The sequence below is a fragment of the Peromyscus maniculatus genome, chromosome 19, assembly GCF_049852395.1.
Source record: "Peromyscus maniculatus bairdii isolate BWxNUB_F1_BW_parent chromosome 19, HU_Pman_BW_mat_3.1, whole genome shotgun sequence".
NCBI lineage: Eukaryota > Metazoa > Chordata > Mammalia > Rodentia > Cricetidae > Peromyscus > Peromyscus maniculatus.
This window is the reverse complement of record NC_134870.1, coordinates 77,391,996-77,404,874: the sequence shown is the minus strand read 5'-3', so window position 1 is coordinate 77,404,874 and position 12,879 is coordinate 77,391,996. Positions and strand designations below refer to the sequence as shown.

General features: G+C 39.5%; 1 long non-coding RNA gene across 4 annotated transcripts in view; it reads right to left on the bottom strand.

The window, feature by feature from the left end:
* LOC121823967 (uncharacterized) overlaps nucleotides 1-769 on the bottom strand; it is a 101,327-nt gene extending 100,558 nt beyond the window's left edge. For 3 of the 4 annotated variants that reach the window (XR_006065644.2, XR_006065647.2, XR_013046216.1), the window contains exon 1: nucleotides 442-769. This is a non-coding gene — a long non-coding RNA (uncharacterized LOC121823967). The remainder of the gene's footprint in view (nucleotides 1-441) is intronic. The other variant, XR_006065645.2, reaches the window with a different exon arrangement.
* Between the last annotated feature and the right edge of the window lie 12,110 nt (nucleotides 770-12,879).

Genomic DNA, 12,879 nt, shown 5'->3' with positions numbered 1-12,879 from the left:
TGGCCTAAGTTTCAGTTTTGGTTATTTTTTTCTTTCAATTTTGTAGAGAAGGATAATCTAGGACATTTGGTATGTGTCTCTGTGTGCTGGAGAGGTTACGGGTCTACTTCCCTTTTAAGTCTCAGAGACAGACAGATATTCCTGTTAAGGTGAATAAATAGGAACATGACAGAGGTAGTGAGTAGGCTCTCTGTAGAGTATTTTTAGTTCTCAGCCAGTCACACCTTGAACCAAACATCCTTCTGCCTAAATTGATCGATAGTTGCAGGGTATAGTTAACCTAGAAAAGCAAAGAGAAAGTGTGAGCTTCTTTACAGACTTTGAACACAGAGCCTGTGTGATTCAAAGGACAGGGGCAGAGACTGAGGAACAGCCCAAGGACAGGAAAGAAAAAAATTCATCACTCGGGAACAACTTGCCAAAACAACTGATATGAGGTACCTGCGGTAGTCTAGTTCACAGAGACAGTAGGATGCGAACCACCTGGCGAGGAACACGGGCCGAGTGCTCAATCCATGTAGACTTTCAGTTTGGAAGATGAAGCATTCAGGAGATGATGGCAGTGATAGCCACACAGTGTCATATGCTGCCGCTGAACTATGCAATTGACAATGTTAGCACAGGGCTGGGGATGCAGCTCAGGTGTAGGGTGCTTCTCTGTCACGCTTGAGGTCCCGGGTTCACGACCCAGCACTTGATAATTAAGCACGGTGGCACACACTGCAATCCCAGCTCCGGAAAAGCAGACACAAGAGTATCAGAAGTTCAAAAGTCATTGTGGGCTACATAGCAAGTTAAAGAACAGCCTGGGTTACACAAAACCCCATTTCAAAGGGTAAATAAACAGAACTGAGGAGATAGCACAGTTCGTAAAGTGCTTGCCTCACACACACAAAGGACTAGGTTCAAGCCTCAGAACCCATGTTAAGGGGGGATGGGGCAGAGTCACAGGAGAGATAGCTCAGTGGTTAATGCTCTGTTGCAGAGGACCAGATTTTGGTTCCCAGTATCAATATTGGGTGGGTTACAACCACTGTAACTCCAGCTCTAGGAGGATCCAATTTCTTAGCCCCTGAGGACAAGTACACACACACACACACACACACACACACACACACACACACACACACACACCAACTATGTAGATTTAATGTATTGTAAATTATTCACAAGGCCTCACATATTCCAGACCATGGTATAAAAGCATTAATAAAAAATCAGAGTCATCAACAATGTGTCCGTGTTGCATTAAGCACAAAAACCAAAGCTTGGTGTCACCTGACCAAGAGCTGGCACAGATCTGGAGTCTCTGCTTTGCTCTCCCTGTGTTTGCAGTCAGCCCCGTCTTTCTGGTATGAGTCTAAATCAGTACAAGCCTGAAGGCTGTCTTGAAAATCTGTCTGTTGCTGTCTTTCTGTGTCTGTCCCTAACAAAAGGCTTTGCTCTCTTTTATCACCTGGGGAAGGAGTGAGGGATGATTTACAGGAGTCTTTAATAGAGTTTCACAAGTGATAAAGTCATTGACTCCAACTGACCCTAAATGATCCAGACAACAAACAGCATTGCAAACATCACTGCAAACAGACTTATCAAACTCTATCAATGTTGTATCCGATATCTTTAGCATATCTTTGCTTTATAACACTGTTTTTAATTCATATTTGCAGTTTAAATAAAATAATTAGCATTACACATATAAACAAACATGCATTTCTCTTGGGTCAGGTCATAGAAGAGTAGATAATTTAAGATTACAACAATATCAGCTTAGGTTGTATAACATGAGAAATCCAAGGTAAATGAGGTTGGCTATTGCATTATTCTTTCAAAGGCAGGTTAAACAAATAGGCTGAGCATACAATAGGATAACACTCTTGAGATTTAAGTGGCGTCGAGGTGTATTATTAACCTTGCTGTGAGGTCCAGCAAATGTTGAGTCTCTTAGAATGTAAGAAATATTCTTATAATCAATTTCTACAAGAGAAACTTAGGAGGGGCTCAGGCAGGGACAGAGACTCTGTACAGCAGAGCTGCACTGTGCTGCCTGACTAAGAGGAGGAAATGTCTACAGTGAAATGTCCAGAGCAGAAAGAGATTTACTTACAAATGTGAAGTCATTGAATATATATGGGATGACCGAGAAATTGAATTATATGTATATATTTGTGTATATATTTACATGTGTTTATGGGTTCACATATGCGTGTGGATGTGCAGGTGTCATTCCTCAGACACGGTCTCTATCTTGTTTTTTGAGACACAGTTGTCTCCCACTGGCCTGGGACACCACGATGAGGCTAGACTGGCTGGGCAGACAGCCCGGGGATGCTCCTCTTTGGCACTGTGATTCTGTGATTACAAGCATGCTTCACTAGGACTTTTTTTTTTTTTTTTTTTTTTTTTTTGGATAGCTCAGGGGGTGGATTAAATTCAGGTAATCATGGTTGAAAAAAAAACACACTTATATTTTTGGTTGTGAGCCTATCCTTAATGGATAAGCCATCTCTCTTCTCCAAACCAAGCACAACTGCCTGCCCCCCAATGTCAATGAAATGATTTCTAATGATGTTCTGCTGTACTCATAGATCACTGCCCAGCCCTGTCTTCATCAGAGAGGCTTTCTTTAGCAGCTGAGGGGAGCAGAAGCAGAGACCCACGGCCGAGCACTAGACAGACCCAGGGGAACCAGGTAGAAGATGGGGAAGGATTATAGGAGCCAGATGTGTTGACGTGACCAAGAGAACATGGCCCACAGAATCAACTCGGCAGGGCTCATAGGGGTCAGAGAGACTGAAACAACAAACATAGACTCTGTATGGGTCTGACCTAGGTGCTCTGCATATACCCTGTGGTGTGTAGCCTGGCATTCTTGTGGGGCTCCTAACAGTGGAAGTGGGGGTGTCTCTGACTCTTTTGCCTGCTCTTGGCACCCTTCCCTCCTGCTGGGTTGTCTCATTCAGCCTTAACATGAGGGTTTGTGCTTAATCTTATGTCTTGTTATGGTGTGCTTGGTTGATATCCCTTGGAGGCATGCTCTTTCTGAAGGGTAATAGAGAAGCAGTGACCCTGAGAGAGAGGGAAAGGGGATGCTGGGAGGAGTGGAGGGAGGGGAAACTGAGTTTGGGAATGTATTGTATAAGAAAAGAATAAATAAACAAAAAAAGATGAAAAAGAAATTAAAAGAAACAGTTTACTACCTGAGCTTTTCTTTTGCAGCCCTGGATGGTATTTCTGATTACGTAACTTCTACTAGCCAAAATTTCATTGCATGTACAATGTTATAACATATTGTTTCACTCCTCACTCCAAAGCCCATTTACTACACTGAGTCATCTCCTGTGGCTAAAATGCTTGCTGAATTATTGTACCCAGAGCATATGTTAAGTGGGGTACAAGTCATCAAACTGTATCTGCAGATATGTATCACTGGATACACCTTAGTTTGCTATATTGATTATGCAAACAAATTGAGTTATTTCCTTCTCTAAAATAACCAGGTAGATTAATTATTATTAATTGCATCACATTTTATATTCATAGACAACATGCTAATCTTAAACTAGCTTCATTTCATAACTCATTATTTACATATATATCCAACCATGCATTTACCAACCAGATGTTGTGAAATCAGCATTAATATTTACACTCCCAACATACAGATAGCAGTTAGTTAGGAAGTGAAGTACTTAGCACCACCGCTCTATACAGGAAATAGAAACTGGGCACATGGGAATCTACTTCTTAAAAATGAATTTATTTACTCTTTGGCAGCTTCCTAGACGTATATAATATAACTTGATCACACTCACTCTAAACTAGCTCCTTCCACTCACCCTGGGTAAATCACCCTCCCTCCCAAAAAAACTACCTTCTCCTCCCATCTTAATTTTTTATATCACACTGACTCCAGTGCATGCCACCAGCATGTGCTCAGGGAATGTTCCAGTGGCCATACCCTCAAATAAAAATGGCTCTCCCTTCAGTAGTACCCTCAAATGCAAATAGCTCCTCAGCCAGGAATGGAGCCTCATGAACGCTTCCCCCATCAATGCTGAAATTATTGATGGATTAATTGTGCGCAGGTCTTGTGGAATGCATCATAGCTGCTGTGAGTTCACTAGTGCAATGATGATGTAATGCACAGACTCTCCTGCTCATCCTCAGCTCTTACATTCTTCCCATACCCTCTTCTACAATGTTCCCTCAGTTTTGTGGGGGTTGATATATATGATCCATTGGGACTGACAACTAATCATCACTAATCCTCAGCACTTTACCAGTTATGAGTATGCTTCAACTCCTGCATATACACAAAAGTAGCTTCTCTGACCAAGGCTGAGAGTAGAACTGATCTAGAGGTACACAATTTGTGAAAAAATTGATAATTACACTGCATGGACTGATAATGCACAAGTACATCATTATATACTTTTGTTCAACATTAGATCTTTCTTTCTAGCCTGTGTTTCTATCCATCACTCATAACCATCTTTCCATTTTCATTAAGTCCCTCCTGAGAAACCTTCACACAAAGGCCTATTGATCAGAGAACATGTAAATTTGGCTTCCTAAGATAATCACAATGTGAGCATGGATGTTATTTACTAATAAGGAACATGAAAAAAAGTAAAAAGTTGTATTTCCTTTGTGTTTGTACATGTGCATGTGTGTGCATGTGTGTATGTGTGCTTATGCATTGTTCATATGTGTTTGTGTCTGTACATACATATATATGTGTGCATGTATGTGCTTCTTTCTTTGTTGATTGTCACTGCTAGTGATGATCTATTGAGTTAATAATAAACTCAAAACCTGATTTTCTATACACAAAATCTGTACATAGAACTAACAATGATTTTTATGTAAAACTGGGTCATTTATATCTCCAGAAGTTTGTGTGTGCAATTGTTCTCCAAGAAAATGCCCTTTCCCTAATCCATTTCATGTTTCTATGTTTATACTGTTATTCAAACACATCACTTAAGTGACATTTACTGAGAATTTTACTGCCCCTTTGCTCACTGATGCCGATGCTCTTGCTTGTGTACTTGCACCAGTTGTGACTTGGAATTCTGAGAACCAGTAAATATTCATGTCATTAATTAGTGAAAGAGCACAAGGTGTTTGGTGCGAGGGTATTTATATTCTTCCGTATTTTTCAACGACAGGAGTAACTCTTCTGTGTTGTTACTTCTCAAACACTGTCATGAATCCACAAAGCCACATGGTTTTATTTAGAACCAAGTGGTAAAACTGCCTCTTCTACTCCTAGCAGATGCTTGTAAGTCACTACAGTCCTAGTGCTACAGTCCAGATCGCTACAGGAGCAAATACGTTAAGTTTAAAAGCCTTGAAAATGATTTCAATTTGTAGTACCAGCTGCTGTGGGATGTCCTTCTGTATACTGTGAGTGTGTTTCTCTCATTGGTTGATAATAAAGTTATTTTGACTGATAGCCAGGAAGAATAAGGCTGGGTAGGAGAAGGGTGGAGTCAGGAATCAACAGCCAGACACAGAGGAAGCAAGAAGAGAATGTCATACTGAGAAAAGGTACCAAACCACTTGGCTAAACATAGATAAGAATTATGGGGATCCTGCCCCAGGCTTCCCTTCTGGACCAGAGGTGCATGCCCGGGCTCAGCCTAGACCCCATCCCTGGGCACCAGCCACTCCGGGGAAGACCTGCTCAACTTGGCCCCAGGTTCTGGCCACCGGGCAGGTCCCCTTCTAGCCCCACCAGGAAGGCTTCCCTTCTCCAAGACCCCTAGCAGGCCCTGCAATCTCCACACCCTGCCCCCACACCCATCTGCCTGAGACCCCAGCCACTTCCTGAGACTTAGAGACCGGCCCCCAGCTCCCATCCTGCCCCAGACTTCCCTTCTGGACAAGAGATGAGTGTCTGGACTCAGCCTAGACCCCATCCCTGGGCACCAGCCACTCCAGGGAAGACCTGCCCAACGTGGCCCCAGGTTCTGGCCACCAGGCAGGTTCCCTTCTAGCCCTACCGGGAAGGCTTCCCTTCTCCAAGACCCCTGGCAGACCCTGCAATCTCCACGCCCTGCCCTCATGCCCATCTGCCCTAGACCCAAGCCACTTCCCTAGACTTAGAGACCAGCCCCCAGCTTCCATCCTGCCCCCGACTTCCCTTCTGGACAAGAGCTCCCATCCTGCCCCGGAGTTCCCATTTGGACAAGAGAGATCCCATCAGGACAAGAGAGAGAGATTTTCTGAATCTGTCAGCTCTGTCTGAACCAAGTGTGCTGATAAGACCAAGAACGAACCACAAGGAGATGGGCAGACATTAAGGCAGAAGTACATACAACAAAATGAAGAGCAATACAGCAACACCAGAACCTAGCCCTCCTCCAACATCTAGACCTGAACATCAAAAATTGAAAGAAGCAGAAGAAAACAGCCTTATGAATAACATCATGAAGAAGGTAGAGGCTTATATAGAGGAAAAGACAAAAAAAATGGGAAGAATGCTATAAAAAAACTAGAGGAAAGGACAAATAAAGTAGAAGAAAACAATAAAGTTCTGGAAGAAAACAATAAAGCACTGAAAGAAAATCATGAAAAAGCAATGAAACAAATCAAGGAAACAGTCCAAGACCTGAAAAGGGAAATAGAAAAATTGAAGAAGACACAAACAGAGGGAATGCTGGCAATACAAAATCTGAGTAAACGATTTGCTTTTAATGTGGCAAGGCTAGCCATTTGGGCAAGAAACTGCTTTTGCCTGTATTGCTTGACAGTATGTTGTATAAACTGTACATACGGGACCCATAGGAATGTGACTGCTGAACTTTGCCAACACAAGGAGGGATGGCACTTCATGGTTCCTGCTTCACCAAAAAACAAACAACAAACTGCCAGACATTCTGCAGGACAGAGAGGAAAACAACTGATGAACTTTGCCAATACAAGGCAGGACAGTCGTTCAAATATCCTGCTTCACTTAAAAGTCTGCTAGATACTTTAGGCTTGTAGGCTGAAGATGGATGCCTCAATGTTACAGAAGAACTTTGGATGATTTTCCAGGAAGCCAGATGTCTGTCATGTCTCGTGTTTTGGAAGTTTCTTGAAAAGCACTTCTTGTTTACTCAGGTAATATTATAACTTTCTGGAGTTTTTGATGGAGTTGAAGACTAGATAGTTATAATTATAGTTTTTGTTAGTCATGATAAAAGGTAAATTAGGAGTGAAACTTTAGACTTATAAAGATATGACAGATGATAGAACATTTTCTTTAATTTTGCTAAATACATATAGACTGGATATTGTAACTGATTCTTACTTGATCACTGTTTTTGTTTTATATAATTTTACTATGTTAAAGTTAAAACCTTTGATGAGACAGAAAGGGGGAAATACTATGGGATGTCCTTCTGTATGTTATGAATATGTGTTTCTCTCATTGGTTGATAATAAAGTTGTCTTGACCTATATTCAGGCAGAATAAAGATGGGCAGGAAAGCCAAATGGAGATACAATGAGAAGAAGGTCCGAGTTGGGGCCAATGCTAACCAGCAGCCAAGGATGTAAGACGTGTAGAAAATGAGGCAACAAGCCAAAAACCACATATAGCAAAGCATATATAAGGAATATGGGTTAATTTAAATGCAAGACCTAGATAGTAATAAAATTGAGCCAATGGCCAAACATTTATAATTAACAAAAGCTTTTGTGTGATTATTTAGGACCAGGAGGTTGGGACAGAGAAACTCCACCTCCATTTACAGCCAGCAAATGTTGACAGATTGAAGGTTGATAACCACCAGTTAACATACACTTCAAATCTGTACCTACTTAATGACCACATTGAAATAAAGAGTTAGGTTATAATGAATTATCATACACAAAGATGTTATGTTTGTACAGAGATGCATGTGCACTGAGTCCTGGAAGAGGTCATCTGATGCTCTGCTCTATCATTTCCAATCTTATTCCTATGAGACAAGGTCTCCCAATAAGCCGGAAGCTAGGCTGTTGGTCAGCAAGCCCATGATCCTCCATCCCTCCAAAAGAAAGCAGTCCAGCCCAAAAGGGTATAAAGGGTGTAGCTTTTTACATGGGTCTTGGGAATTTGAACTCAGGTCACATGCTTGAACAGAAAGTGCTTTTACCTACTGAACCATCTATCCAACCCCAGTAGTACTCATGTTTAAACACTCCTTAAACATACTATGTAATATTTTCCAATGCAGAAATATGACTTCTGAAAATTTTAGAGATAGCAAGTAGGGTTTCCACATAGTAACTATTTCAGAGGACCTTGAATTTTCTGTTGAAATGGAAGCCAGCTCTGCTTTGTCTTTAAATGACTAACAAATAGTACTTTCTTCCTGACTTCACAAAATCTGATTTTAGTGGTAAGAACACCTGAGGAAAACCACTTATAGGAGATACCCATTTTCATTTGCCTGTCCTACAAACCTCTTAAATTTAACACAGAAATTATGATGTATCTCCATAGCACAGTAACAACACTTTTGAAAACAATCCAAATCATACTTGAAACAGTTTCTGAATCTACATTTTGTTGCAATAATACCAAGGCCTAGTAACTTCTAAGATGATTTTGCTAGGACAGATTTGAAGATTCTGAATGCTGTTGTAACCAGAAATGATTTTTCTAACTCCTAATGTGGACTAATGTAAAATAAACCAAGAGATGGATTAACTGTGCAAAATTTGCTGAAGTCTATCTCACAAGTGACCACAGATATGAGCATTTCAAGGCTGATTAAACAGCTTTTGAATGAGATACAAAGTTTAGGAAGAGACTCCTCATGGAGCAATGCTTTATTTGTGCTTCATCATATCTGCTTAAACATGGTTCCTGGAGGAAATATAAGTTAAGATTTAAGAAGCTTAAACATGAAATTTTGAATAAATTATAGATATGATCATGATTATTGAATATCCTGGATAATAAACTATTACATTCTACCAAAGTTTTTGTTTATACTCTTTTTCTCTACTACACAGCCTTCTGTCACAGCTTTGACTCTGTCAGGACATTGCCCCAATCCTAATTTGAATTACATTTGCAGGCTTATGTTTCCCACTGCATAGTAGGAATCTTTTTCATATATCATTCCATTGAAAACTGCCTCTCCCTATCACTCACATGTCATTCATTCAAACTCATCCATTTAAATTATGATGCTAAATTTGTAATCAGTGACTGAACTACTAGGTGGTCAATCCATGAAGGGTTAATAACTACCATCTTTTAGTACCAAACACAGACAGGTCATAGCCAGCAGAAGGGATTCTTGATGACCTTCTGGAAACTGATCAAGGCTTTGAAAAAAGAGTAGTAAACTCATGCTTGCAAGGTCCCAGGACACAGACACACTACAATGGTACCTGGAAGCAAATGCTGACTTGGTAACAAAGAATGCCTTCATTCCTTGGGGGGATGAACACAGATGACTGAGGATGGGGGACAATGAGGCATCATCTTAGTGCGGATGCATTGACCTTGAACAAAGGGGCATTTTTACTCATCTTCTCACTTTTTAGCTTTTAACACTGCTCACCACAATCAACACAAACTCTATAACTTATACCTCTGATAACTTAGCCCCTCTTTTGAAGTCCCTAAAAGTCAATAATATAGGGTTGTTGAGATTACTCAGTAGGTAAAAATACATACTTCCAAGTTTGATGAGCTGTGCTCCATTCCTGAGACCCATCTAGTCCCAGGGAAGAAGAAAACTGACTCCCACAGGCTGTAATCTTATGTCCACATGTGTTCTATAACGCATGTGTAACCACACACATACATAAACTATATGCACAATAAACAAATAAATGAATAAATATGCACAAAGGGCATATAATATATAATGCAACCCATAAATGATTATCTACCCTCTACAATATGCTTTTTATTCTACCTTCTCCTCATATATGTTTATATACACAGTATGGTGGTTTGAAAGAAAATGACCTCCAAATGGAGTGGTACTATTAGGAAGTGTGACTCTGATGGAGTAGGTGTGGCCTTATTAGAGGAATTATGTCACTGTGGAGTGGACTTTGAGTTTCCTTATGCTTAACCTATGCCTAGTGTGAACACAGACTGCTTCCTGTTGTCTGAAGATCAAGATCTAGAACTCTTAGCTCCTTCTCCAGCACCATGCCTGCCTGCACACTGCCATGCTTCCCTCCACGATGATAACAGACTAAACTTCTGTATAGTAAGCTAGCCTCAATGAAGTGTCTTCCATTATAAGAATTGCCATAACTAAGAAACCATAACTAAGACACATAGTCAATGTATTACTAATGGCCTAGTAACTCCCAGTCTCCACTCTGCTAAAACATTTTGGCTGAGGTTTTACTTTCTCTCATGACAAATTCTGCACAACTGATGCTGTCTGGCCTGATAGTGATCTAAATAAAACAAATAACTTTAACTCACCTTTGATCACATAACAGCCTCATCATGTCCTCTTTACCTAACTTCTAAGAAGACGTGACAATACTCTCTTCAGATATTTATGAGTAAATTGATTGACTATTTTATGACTTTTAAAAAGTTTCCTTAATTGTAGTCATATATTTAAACACAAGTACTGTGGATTTTATTCCATTTCAAAATGTTGGTAAGCCTTCTGTTTAAATTACCATATAAAAGAGGTTTACTGCATATGTTCACAATGTATTCATTGATACTTATCATGATTAGTACTCAGATAGTAAAGTTATACCAAATCAAACAAGCTAATGTGGACTTTCAAACAGATAGAGCACTTCTCTATGTTTTGATAATATAATTATAATCATTTTAGGTTTTTCGTATGGTAACCTCTAAGAAAACAATTTAAATTTTAAAAAAAAAAGATAGCTTACACCAGCATGTGCTCAACTAAGCTTTTATTTAAAAGTCTACATTTGTGAACTTATGTATAAGACAGTGTATAAGCATATGAACATTCATGGGTACATATCTATCTTTATACCTATACTTTTTGCTAATCTTTAAAAAATAAAGTAAAACTAAATCTAACTATCCTAGAGTTGCTTGGTAATCTCAAATTATTGAAAGGAGCATAAAACTATCCCTTCAAACATTGAAAGCTGGAGACATTGTGCCAACAAGTTAACTTACTATTGTGCTGGGAGATGCAGAAATCCATGTGGAAATAAGGCATCTTCATCCTATCAATGAGTACACCACCCTGATCAGGGCTAACATAAGGGTGTCCACTCTCATTTACTGCTCCATCTTAATGGCTTGAAGTAGGCTTGGAAAGGGAATGAATTCCCTCTTGTGGGTTAATCTCCAATTGGTAACTTTGTTCAGAGTTGTGCAGCATGCTTTCAGAAGCAGGCGGGGTTTGGGGGGAGGAGATCAGGTTGTTATACTGTCTGAATTTCGGGTCATTCTGGGAAGCCACAAAGAACCTTTTGCTGCTTTTAAATTATATATAAGAAAAAATACTCTCCATAAGTATTCAGATTCTCCATTTTTAAGACCTTTTGGGATATTGTGTAGCTGGGAAGAGAAATGGAATAGTTAAATAAAAGATGTACAGAAACTCAAAAATCACGAGAGAACATTGAAAAGGCAACTAGCAGGAAGCTGTGTTCAAGTCAGCTGACCAGTCAGTCAGTAAAGGGCTTTATAACATAATGGGAGGAAGGGACATCCTATCATCACTACAGTTTCAGGCACAAGCGCCATAAGTAACCTTTCTGGCTCCAATCCCCTACATTCCAATGGGAATGACAGAGCAAGTCACCTGCTCAAGCGACTGTCTTTCATGACTTGTCAGTAATGGCTAATACAAAATATGCTAACTATTCATGTAAGGTCACAGATTCAACCAGCTACTGTGCATTTGTGTACATTTTAAAACTGTCATGAGGCCACAGGTTCTGCTTTAGTTACTGCCAATCCCAGCATATTCATGCAGTTCAACTCAATAACCTCTTCTGCAAAAAACAAAACAAAAGGAAACAGAAACAATGAACAAATGGTATGGTGTAGTTTGCATTATAAAATGTTATTTCATTTTTTTGTCTAAAGAGAAAGAGAATTATATATAAACATGGTATATATTAAAATACTTGCTGTATATTAAAATATTTAAAGCATACCAGATGTATAATAAAATATTTGAAGTTAGGAATAATTGTACTTTATCTGTCAGAAACAACAAATGATAGCAGACTTTGTTATCACTGTGCAAAGTACAATATGGTAGTGAGCTAGTGTGTGTTACTTGCTATTTTCTAGATTTCCTAGATTGGATCAAACATTGCAGTGCAGTTTAAAATTTTTTATGATTTTATTTTCATTTTTATTGTTATTATTTTAATACACTAAAATTAAAAATAATTGCAACACTTCCTCCTTCCCTTTTTTCTCCCCAATGCCTCCCAAGTACTCTTCCTCTATCCTTTTCCATGTAGACTAACTCCTGTTCAGATTGATAGACTTTTTTTTATTATTAAGTATTGTAGTACACACACACACACACACGTAAATAAACCCTTTGATTCTCGTTTTTGTTGTTTGTCTTTATATGGTTTCAAGTCTGACCATTTCATATTGGATAACTAATTAGAGGGCCCCTTGCTGGAAACGCTAATTCTCTTTCTTGTAGCAGTTATTAGTAGCCTGGTATTATTTGTCTAGTGTTGGAGCCATGTGAAATTTTCCCTTTTCCATGTTAGCATGTCTGCTGACATTGTCATTGTTTGGGTCTTCTTTATGCAGGCTGTATGGTGATATTTTATTTGTGCTGAAATGTGATTTTATTTGTATGTTAGCAAATAACATCTGCCTGAAGATCAGAGGTCATAGCAAGCCAGGAACAGCAGTCAGGTGGTAGTAGCCCATGCCCTTAATCTGAT